The 12,046-nt window shown below is 34.4% G+C and overlaps 1 pseudogene; it reads left to right on the forward strand.

Annotated features, from left to right (window-relative positions):
- LOC131947594 (uncharacterized protein KIAA1143 homolog) overlaps positions 1-12,046 on the forward strand; it is a 69,060-nt pseudogene that overhangs the window by 499 nt on the left and 56,515 nt on the right.

Consider the following 12,046-nt stretch of genomic DNA (forward strand, 5'->3'; position numbering starts at 1 on the left):
TATACGTACATGCTGTACATTCTAATATTAGTACTCCATGACTATAGAAAAGCAAAGTGTGATATTAGCACTATAAGAACTATTCACACGAAAAGGGTGGATCATTAAAAGAAGATAAATGTGTTTCAAATAATCGATGTAAAACTCTAATTGGTTGATGTTTTTATTTTTTTATTTTATAACTTTAACTAATCACTGAAGATCTAACTGTTGATTTTACTCTTCAAATAGTGTAGGTGAGCTAATTGCATGATAAAATCGCTACATTTTGTTAATCTTGAAGCAAGGCAGTTAATGTTCATTAACTTTTGTTTTTATTTTGGTACGAAAAGTTTGTGTCTAGCAATTAGTAGTACGGTTAGGCTGGTTGGTTCGTGCGAGCAGGGGTCGGCAACCTTTTGAGACGGAAGAGCCAAAAGTTACAATCTACAAAATTTCCCAGACTTTAAAGAGCCACTAACATTTGTATGTGCACTTCGGTAGTGGAAAGCTTGGAACCATTGCCACGGGTCTGGCCACAGCTTAGTTGTGGGGCTGGGCTTAATGCCTAACGCCCTAGGTTGTCAACAGTCCATATACACTCTACTCCACTTATTCTCATTGTTTTTACTTTCTCGTATATACGTAGTATAGAGAAAGTATTGTAATCGTGCAAAAAAAAATCGAGATTTGTAAAAATCTCGACGTTTTACACCTCACTGATACGGAAAAACATAATTTTGCAATCTTGTCCGTATGTCTGTGTGTCTGTCTGTGTGTCTGTCTGTCTGTCTGTCTGTGTGTCCGTGTGTAAACACGATAACTTGAGTACCGTTACAGCTAGGTTGATGAAATTTCATATATAAGTATTTTATCAAAATCGTAGATCAGTATCGATTTTAAGCGATTTCCGATAACCGGAAGTGGTACTTTTCCTACTTTGAATTTTTCAAAAGCCTATAACTTGAGTACTATTTCAGATAGATAAATGAAATTTCACATGTAAGTTAAAGATCTAATTCTCTACCTTCTGTTAAATTTTGAGTAATTTCCGTTGACGGGAAGTACTAATTTACGCTATTTCCGATTTCTCAAAAACGCATCTAAATTTATAAAGTACTAATAATATTGCGCACCATTATGAACATCTTTATTCGGCGTTTGCTTGGTGTGCAATACTTTTTTCTATGAGATTCTATTTTATTTTAAAAAGTTTATGTATTTAAAATTGATTAAAAATCATAACTATATCCCGAGTTCCCATCCCCTGTTGTTTTATATAAGAATATTCGAGAAAGTTTAGGGGAGATCACTCCCGGTTTATTTTAATTTTGTTTAAAGTTTTTATTTTTACAGTATAATTTTTTTATTTTTTTTTATTTTTGAAATAAAATAATATTATCATTATGGAACTACAGAGCCGCATATTGACATCAAAAGAACCGCATTTGGTTAACACATGGGTCGGCAACCCTTTGAGCTAGAAGAGCCAAAAGTTACAATTTACATAAGTTCCCAGTTTTTAAAGAGCCACTAATTTTTTATTTCAATATTTTGGCATTTGATTAGGATTAGATCTATACTTTTGATTTGAAATAAATAGCTTTAAATATGAAATAATATTTATACTTAAAAAGCACACTAATATTTCGCACAAAACATATTAAAGTATTATACCTAGCTCTGCTATAATAAAATTAGTAATCTAATCAGTGGCGTAGCGAGGTCGGGTTTCACCCGGTGCGGCACTTAATGGTGTCACCCCCCCCAGAGGCATAGAGACCCTTCCCAGGGACAAAGTTTCAAATTTTCGATTTGCACCCCCCCCCTCAAACTTTCAATTTGCACCCCCCCCCCCTCGAGTTTTTCTCTATATATTTTGCTATTTTTTGCCTTGGTGTCACCCCCCTAAATGGTGTCACCCGGTGCGGTCCGCACCCCCACCCCCCCCCCCCCGCTACGCCCCTGAATCTAATAATATACCTATGCGACTATCTCAATCCGCTCTAAAGCCATTAACTTTTTTTTTTCTTTACGGACACCACCGGCTCAGGATGTGTCTCCCATAGCCAAGCCGCCTTCAACACGGTCAACTCCGACTTGGATATCGGTCGCTTCTGTCTTCGGTTCTCATCGGGCTTATGTTCGACCCCACTGAACAAAGGGTAAACTCGTACCCCACTGGCTCAACCGTAGGAAGCTAATAACTTTAAAAAAAAAACAACACATCACTCGGGTCAGATAGAGACATACATTTTGAATTAGAATAATATTCCTCATTTAATGATATTCGAAAAAGTCGGAAGTAGCAAGAATGGAACTTTCTGGCTACAGCACGGTTGTGGGGCTGGGTCTGGTGCCCAAGCGGCTGTCAGCTGTCCGTATACTCTCTACCTCACCTACTCTCATTGTTCTCTGATGAGTTTTTTTTTTCCTGTTTAAAGTTGTTTTTTCTCTATACAAATTTTAATGAGTTTTAAAAATAATATAAAATAATCTATATATATATAATTCTCTTCTGGGAGACGTTAGAAAACAAGCTGCAAGCGCCTCCTTGCAGTTCCCTCTTTTTCTCTCTATCACTATCACTACCATCCCCACCCCACCCCCACATGGTCTGGTGAGCTGTGGTCACGTTAATGTTTACACATCGTAGAGCCGGTTTAGTGACGGCTATTAGGGGCAGATAACTTAGTTTGATCCGATTTTAAACTTACAGGAGGTAACTAAGAGGACGCTACTTTCAAGGGGGGGGGGGGGGTTGTAGGGTCGGGGTTAGGGGAAAAGAGGGGGGTTAGTGTTTTAAAGCAAATATTTTCAGTGGCAGCATTAGTACGGTCGAATTCACAAATTACTGAAAAGTAAAAAAATAAATCAACTAAATAGCGGCGTATGATACGCCGCGGGTCGGCTCGTTATTAATATTTGTGCATGGAACTGGTGAGCCGCATCTTGACATCAAAAGAGCCGCATGTGGCTCGCGAGCCGCATGTTGCCAACCCCTGGGTTAACACAATAAATCTTGTATAAGTATTTTAAGAAAGAACAATTATAGACGCAGATATTAATTAAACAGAAGGAGTTCATTTTATAAGAGCGATTTTGTCTTACATACTTATGAGTTTCGTAATTTAATTAGGGATGTTTTCTACTAATATCAATAAACTTTTAAAAGCAGACAAAGTGTTTACAATAAATGTATTAATATTTATAGTTTAAGAGAGTAAAATTAACAAGGATTTACATAATTAATATATTTCAACTGGGGTATTTGTTTATTTATTTTATTGATAACATAATTTAAAGTTGTTTTCCTTATTTGTTTAAACTATATTATGGGAAGTAACAAAGAGAAACCAATAAAATACAGATCTATCAAGTCGCAACATTGCTGTGTTGTATTGAAAAAATGAAAAGTTATGTTTACGAGAAGAGAGCGAAGCATTGTAAGAAAGGTTAGTTTATTTTACTATATTGAAGGTAGACCTACTTTCCTAAAATAAAGAAGCTACATATTTGAAACTATATGATTTTTCCAACTTGAAAAAAAAATAGTAATCATACTAAAATTGTAAACACTTTCTTTATCTTAATAATTATGCCGATGATATATCACATTATGATAACAATATATTCATGTGTATAAAACAACGCCGATAAAAACAGAAGATTAGCCTTTCATCTCTTACTATGTTTAGAAATCATGTCCTCGATTTTATGGTCCTTGGGGCGTAATTTAATTAAGCTAATTTAGGTCTCTAATTGCTAGTTTTTATGATTGCATCTGAAATTGTTAGGCGAAAATAGCCTGCATTCCAAATTTCAGATCTCTAGAGCAATCAGAAGTGGGCTAATTTTCGATGTCAATTTTAACAACAACCATCCAAACAAACAAACGCGAAGCTGAGTTAAGAAAAACCTGTTAAAAAAAATAAACAAAAATTGATTTGACCTACTTTTTTTTCTGATATCTATTTCGGTTTTCTGATGCTTTCCAAAATCTGTAACGCGCAGCCGAATACATTTCTTGTAGTGCTCCATCCAAACGCCTACCTTCTATTCTCCCCACCGTCACCAGCCCTGCCTTACATTTGATAGACCGTTGGAGGTCAACCGTGTATGACGTCCACAAGGGGGGGGGGGTTGATGAGAGGGGGGGTCTGAATAAAGTCGACTTTTGTGGACGAGTGGGACGGAAGGACGAAGGGAGAGGGTTGGGTGCTTATGGTCATTCTTGCCGTCCACATGTTGGACCGTGGAAAAAAACATTTAATACAACTGAAACATGGGTTTAAAAGGCAACTAGATCCAGGCCCTAATAGATCGTATAGCCTAATCACAGAAAGCTAAATTATTATTTTTAATCAAAGCCTAAAACGATGTAGACGTAGTTTATTTTAAATTAATAAACTCAAAATAACCACATTATAAAACATAAAAGAAAAAGAAACAGCGCATGTACTTTTAACAGTGTCCGACCCTATTAAACGGTTAGCTCGTGGTACATGTCCATACTGACTGAGTTGTTTTGAGACCTCTACATTTTTGTTTTGATCTCTCTAAGTCATCTTTCATGTATCGCTCCTGGATCAGTCTCTCGATGTCTGCATACATTTTATTATTGCACAATTACAAACATCGTAATTTACATAAACTAACTAAAACTACACTCGTATATAGGCCCTACACCTTTAAAAAAATACACTTTTTTTCTCTTTTTTCTCATTAAATTTATTTTGCAACTGGTTTCACCCCCACCCCCCGTTTGATTGTGTTAACAGTAAATAGTGACGACGTGTATCTATTGTAGGTTTTTAGTACAGCTGGATCTAGCATTGTTTTTTCTTCTATATTTAGCAGGTATGGTCACATATCTCCCTTGTAGGAATAATTTGCATTTAACATAGTTTTTTTTAATGTAATTAACCATTAATTAGACTGAAAATAATTATTTTTACTCTTTTATTTTGTAATTTTTTGTCTTGATGTTAGCCCCTTATTAGTGTCACCCGGTGCGATCCGCACTCCCCGCCTCGCGACGCCTCTAGTTAATTGTTTAATACAGGGGTCGGCAACCTTTTGAAGCGAAAGAGCTAAAAAATTACAATTTTCAAAATTTCCCTGGTTTTAAAGAGCCACTAACATATTTTTAATTCAAATATTTTATTTTTTTATTAATATTATTAGTATTTGTTCAAAGAGCTGGAGAGCCGCATCTTGATATCAAAAGAGCCGCATGCGGCTCGCGGGCCGCAGGTTGCCGACCCCTGGTTTAATGCCATTAACGTAACTACCCTACTGTTAGGTAAATTCAAATAGTGACGTATAAATCTTGCGTGCATTATGATGGACAATTTTTAACGAGCTATTGTCGGTATCAAATAACTTCATTGTAGATTTAATTATCGTTACAGCTGGTGTTGGAAGCGGAGATAAGCTCCCACTTTATGTTGGGGATAAGCTCCCACTTCAAGGTGGAGGTAAGCTGCCACTTTATGGTAGGGATAAGCTCCACTTTATGGTGGGGATAAGCTCCCACTTCAAGGTTGAGGTAAGCTGCCACTTTATGGTGGGGATAAGCTCCCACTTTATGGTGGGGATAATCTCCCACTCCACTGTGGGGATTAGCTAACACTTAAAACTGGGGATAAGCTCACTCTTCACTGTGGGGATAAGCTCTCTCTTAAAACTGGGGATAAGCTCCCACTTCACAAGAAATGCCCCTTACACCCCACGTCACTGAAAGTTTCTGACAACCAGATCCAGCTCTTGACCTACACGTGTGGCCCAGTCTCTGAGCCCGGCCAATCGCATTTTAAACAAACAATACAAGGGGAAGACATGTAATATTATGTTATGGTATTTCGATTTCAAAAATAGATTTTTAAAATAAAAAAAAATGAAAATTATATTTCTTACATGGTTCATTAAAGGTATCTTTAAAAAGATAATGTTATGTTTACGGTAATGTGTTAGCGTCAGACTAAGTCAGTCTTATGTTACAGAGATCTACATAAGAAAAGAGACTGAAGTTAAATCTAGTCTTAGTGTTGGTTTTGGTTCTAGCGCTTGGTTGTTTTGTTATTTAACTTTGGTATTAAAGAAATTGTCAGTAAAAATATGCATGTAAGAAAGTTAAATGTTATGATTCGTGTTTTACTTTTGATTTTAGGGTTAAACGGTTAAACTAGAGACACGTTTGGTTTACTTTGTGGTTTGTGTTTGATTTATGTTACGTACTTAGCTTAGTGTATAACCTGTATAGATAATTGTGTTATTTATCCTCGGGACTATATGATAATTATTATGTTAAGACAAGGCTTTCGGACAGGCAAAGAGGCAGTGACCTAATTATAAGTTAGGATTTTTACAGCAGAATGTAAGAGATGAAACGCAAATCTTCTGTTTTTATCGGAGTTGTTTTATACACATGAATATATTGTGATCATACAGTGATATATCATCGGCATAATTATTAAGATAAATAAAGTGTTTACATTGTGTACATTTAATTAGTATGATTACTATTTTTTAACAGTTGGAAAAATCACATGGTTTCAAATATGTAGCTTCTTTATTTTAGGAAAGTAGGTCTACCTTCAATATAGTAAAATAAATTAACCTTTCTTACAATGCTTCGCTCTCTTCTCGTAAACATAACTTTTCATTTTTTCAATACAACACAGGGGTCGGTAAAATGCGGCTATCGATTTGCATGCGGTTCTTTTGATGTCAATATGCGGTTCTCTAGTTCTATACTAATTATGTTCTTTTATTTTAAAAACTCAAAAAATATTATAATGTAAAAACAAAAAAAAACTAAAAAAATAAATAAATGAGAATAGGTGGAGTAGAGTGTATATGGACAGTTGACAGCCTAGGGCATTAGGCATAAGGCATTAGGCATTAGACCCAGCACCACAACTATGCTGTGGCCAGCTCTGTGGCAATGGTTCCAAGCTTTCCACTTCCGAAGTGCACATACAATTGTTAGTGGCTCATTAAAGTCTGGGAAATTGTGTAGATTGTAACTTTTAGCTCTTCCGTCTCAAAAGGTTGCCGACCCCTGCTCGCACGAACCAAGCCAATCTAACCATACTACTAATTGCTAGACACAAACACACGTATACTTTCTCTATGGTTGGTTTCAGCACTGTGTATAGCGGTTTTTACTTTCTCTATCGTTGGTTACAGCACTATATCCAGCCGCTAAAACTTTCCTTTCTATAACTTTTATTTCTGGATTTCCTCTCAGAAAATGTGTTCATTCAAGAACAAACTACAAAGCCTTAACTGTTTGGTGTTGAAGTTTTCTATCCTAGATGGGTTGCTGTCTCCAGCTATCGAGACTCATCTACTTAGGGGTTCCATGCCGGTTAAGAGGGTAGGCTCCAGAAAAAAACAAAAAAAACAACTTCTTAATTAAAATCTTTTATGGATTCATTTGTGTATGTATAAGTTAGGGCACTTAAAGGAAAATATTTCCATGCACCAGGGACTCTTTTGAAATTATGGTTGCCTTAAAAAAACATCATTTTCTGGAGTTCTAACATTTCATACACTAATATATATATATCGGCTATATAACCATTGATCGTTCTAGTGGCTAGTTTTTGTAACATAAATTACTATAGACATCTTTTTTTTTTTATTTTCAAAATACGGTGTGACGAAATTCCTTTAAAATTAATGCAAAATTCAACGGAATTTCACCAATATATTTTTGTTTGAAACTTAAAAAAAAAAATTCAAGCTGTTTTTCGGTTACAAAAACTTGCCAGCTGACTCTATTGATGTGAAGGTCAGGAGATGGATCTGGTTGTCAGAAGCTTTTAGTGACGTCAGATGTTAGGGGCATTGTTTGAGAAGTGGGAGCTTATCCCCGCCCTGAAGAAAGAGCTTATGCCCACCGTGAAGTGGGAGCTTATGCCACCGTGAAGTGGGAGCTTATGCCGCAGTGAAGTGGGAGCTTATGCCGCAGTGAAGTGGGAGCTTATGCCGCAGTGAAGTGGGAGCTTATGCCGCAGTGAAGTGGGAGCTTATCCCCACTGTGATCGCACCGGATGACACCGATAACATGGGGGGGGGGGTATGACAACAAGATAAATAATTGCAAAATATAAGAGTAAAAATAATTATGTTCAGATAAATTAATGGTTAATTAGATTAAAAAAAAAACTATTTTAAATGTAAAATAATAATTCCTACAAGGAGGAGGGGGGATGGCGCCTGCTTCATATAGAAAAAAGCAATGCTAGATCCAGCTACATTAATAACCGACAATAAATACACATCGTTAAAATTAACTGTAAACACTTTAAAGCTATCATCAGAGGTGGGGGTAAAACCAAATGCAAAATATAAAGAGTAAAACAAAGTTTAGTTGAATATTTTTAATAGTGTATGAACGTGTGTATTTCTTCAGGAATGTTTTTATATATTGTGATATATCATGTAAATTAAGATATTTATTGTATCCAGAGTTTCTTCCAGGCATCTCTTCGGGGGGGCGAAGCCCCCCCTAAAATTTTTTATCGCCCCCCGAACGAAATGAAATGTATATAATTTATATAGAAAAAATATACTTTTAACAGTGTCCGCCCCCACGAAGAAAGTTTACCGCCCCCCCCCCCCCGAAGATTTCAAGTGCCCCCCCGGAGAAAAAAGTCTGGAAGAAACACTGATTGTATCCGTGCAATAATTAAATATATGCAGACTTCCAGATACTGATCCATGGGCCAGAAATGAAAAACGACTTCGAGATCTGATGCATAGATAAAAAAAAATGTAGAGGTCCGTGGAATAATCACTAATGCGATTGGTCTCCGTTTAGATCTTGAGCGGGAATTAAAGAACAGCGTTGTTGTTAAGTTAAATCTGGGATTAGAGTTGGTTATGGTTAAATCGCTTTGTTGTTTCGTAATTTATCGCTTGCATTAAAGAAAGGGCAGTAATAATGTTAATGTGAGTAGGTTGAATGCTAGGATTAGTGTTTTACTATTTATGTTATAATTAAACCAGGGACATAGTTGGCTTACTTAACGGTTTGAGTCAGATTTAAGGTACGTTCTTACCTCAGTGTATAGCCTGTATGAAGCAATGTGATATTTACCATCGGGACTACAGGATAATTCTAATGTTTAGACACGGCTCAAAGACAGGCACATAGGTAGTGACCTAATCATGATTTTTTTTTAATTTTCAGAGCACATGTGAATGATACAATGGTATTATTCTTTTATGATCGGTGTTGTTCATTAAACAGGAAATATTGTGACCATACTGTAATATGTTTTAACTAATTATAGCGACGACGTGTTAAATATAAAAAAAAATAATTACTATTTTTATCTTATCTGATCACATGAAATATATATATATATATATATATATATATATATATATATATATATATATATATATATATATATATATATATATATATATAATATATATATATATATATATATATATATATATATATATATAGTATATATATATATATATATATATATATATATATATATATATATATATATATATATTATCTATAATAAATAAAATCATTCAATTAGTGCTACAATGACAGTGTTAGAACGTAACAACAATGTGTTCATTTCAACGAATTTCATTAGTTTGTATTTTCAGAATACATGTGAATGGTGAAATGGTATTATTCTTTTATGATCAGTGTTGTTCAATAATCAGGAAATATTGTGACCATACTGTAATATTTTTGACCATATTATAGGGACGATGGGTTTTTATAAATATAAATATAATAATTACTATTTTTATCCCTATAGGCAAAGTCACACATTATTAAATTACGTGCAAGTACCCCGACGACTTACCCGTATATCTAACTCCTAGTGACTAGTCACACATTTTTCAACACACGCAAAATGCGTACTCACTACATTATCTCTCTTATCAGACTATAATTTTAATAAGCCAAATACTTAATTAATATGGGATGGTCAACATATTGTAAATGATTTTCACTATGGACAAACTATTCATATTTTGATATTAACATGCAATATTATGTTAATGATTTTAACACAACAGTCACACACTTTTCGTACTAAAATAAAAATAAAAGTTATTGAACATAAACTGAGTCGCTTCAAGATCAACAAAGTGTAGCTATTTTAAAATGAAATTAGTTCACCTACACTATTTGAAGAGTAAAATCAACAGTTAGAATCTTCAGTGCTTAGTTAAAGTTATAAAATAAATAAATAAATAAAAACATCTACGAATTAAGGTTTTACATCAACAATTTGAAACAAATACATCTTCTTTCAATGATCAACCCTTTTCTTGTGGAGGGTCATCCCGATGGAAGGTACACCATTGAATTACCTTCTTTAATAAAGCAGCATTAACATTAGGTAGTGGAACAGGTACATCTTCATCCTCATCCATACCCAAATCTTCTAACATGGTTTTAACAGTGACATATTGTTTAACAATCTCAACATTTATTTATTTTACACTTGATATTATATTCAAATGTAAAATTATAAATAAAGGGTGATTCAATGCCAGAAGGGTATTATTTTTTTCTCTTTCAATATTACATTGTCAGTAAATGTCAATACATGTTTGTTTCTTTTTTTTTTTTTTTGGCCTCAGACATGTAATTTACAGCGTCAGTTTGCCATGTCATGTTCGCTTTAGTATTACAGTTTTCATCATCGGCTTGTAAAGACTGATACAGATTAACAATCATAATAATTCATTTTGACTCTCCTTCATTTTAGATGGTTTGCATAATACAAAACGCCTAATTACAATGTTGTTTTTAAACGTGAAAACGCAAAAGTGTATTTAAATGGTGATTCAATGGATTGCTTTTATCGCCATGGTGGTTTTAGGGGGTTTGGGTTTTTACGTGTAGATGAAAGAAATTTGGGATAAAAAACAAACATTCTAAATACTACAAGAAGCCGGAATATTTTCAGTACAATCAAACACTTAAAATCAAACATTCTTCATTTTCGAACATATCTATAGCTATTCTTCCACATGTTTTTTTAATCAATTTATTTTAAATGTATTGATGAAATACAAATACATAAATACGTTTGTTGTGCCAGCCAACAACCTAGATGCTGAGAGTTGACGCCAAAGTTGAAAGTTAAAAAAAAAATGTTTACCTTTAAAATGATTTCAATTTGTAAATTTTAAATTACCAGGGGAGACTACACAACTAAATACTTAAAAGTCCTTTAAAAATATACATTTTATAGATTATACTCAAAGAAATGTGCAAAATATTGTAATTAATATAATTTTAAATGATGTTAACTAAATATAATGACATTTTATAGTAAAACAATTTTTGTACTTTAAAACAAATAAAATTCTATCTTAAATAAAAAAGTTAAAGGCTATAGTTTTATAAGGTAAAATAAAATTTATTTTAGACAAATTTAGAAGAAACAGAGTTTTGCTGGAGTCTTATTCTGAATTATAAATGGATAATTGAAAAAAAAATAAAATAAAAAAAAAAAGATCCACACACACTATAAATAGCAACATCTCAGCAGGTAGATCACACATCACAGATTTTGACGCTTGGCTTGCCTTAAACACACCCTCTCCACGCCTCTTCAGACAAATCCACCCCCTCCCCCTCCGTCCACTTCACCCTCAGACATGATAGCCCTACATCCCCCTCAATTGTTCCAACGACCCCACCACCCACCCCACCATCAATCTCGAATATCCATTCATTTACTTACTTATAGTTCTAAATCTTGCTTCTTTCCCCTCATCTTTCACACAGCAACCTTTGAAAACTCAATGCGACCAGTTTATAAATAAACACTCTTTCAACTGGTCAACATATTTTGTTTCCCTACATAGAAAATGCTTCACTGTCACTTTGACCCCCCCCCCCATTCTCTTTGAACAATTTCCTTTCCACTCCCCACCTGGAGTCCTGACACTTTCATGTGACCTTCACCCCTTTTACTGTTATCCCTTTCAATTTTTTTATAAACACATACATGACATAATGTAAATATTTATTATGTACATTTGCAAAACCTTTCGC

The sequence above is a fragment of the Physella acuta genome, unplaced genomic scaffold (genome assembly GCF_028476545.2).
Source record: "Physella acuta isolate Inbredline_101_S28 unplaced genomic scaffold, ASM2847654v3 ptg000600l, whole genome shotgun sequence".
In the NCBI taxonomy this organism is placed as follows: domain Eukaryota; kingdom Metazoa; phylum Mollusca; class Gastropoda; family Physidae; genus Physella; species Physella acuta.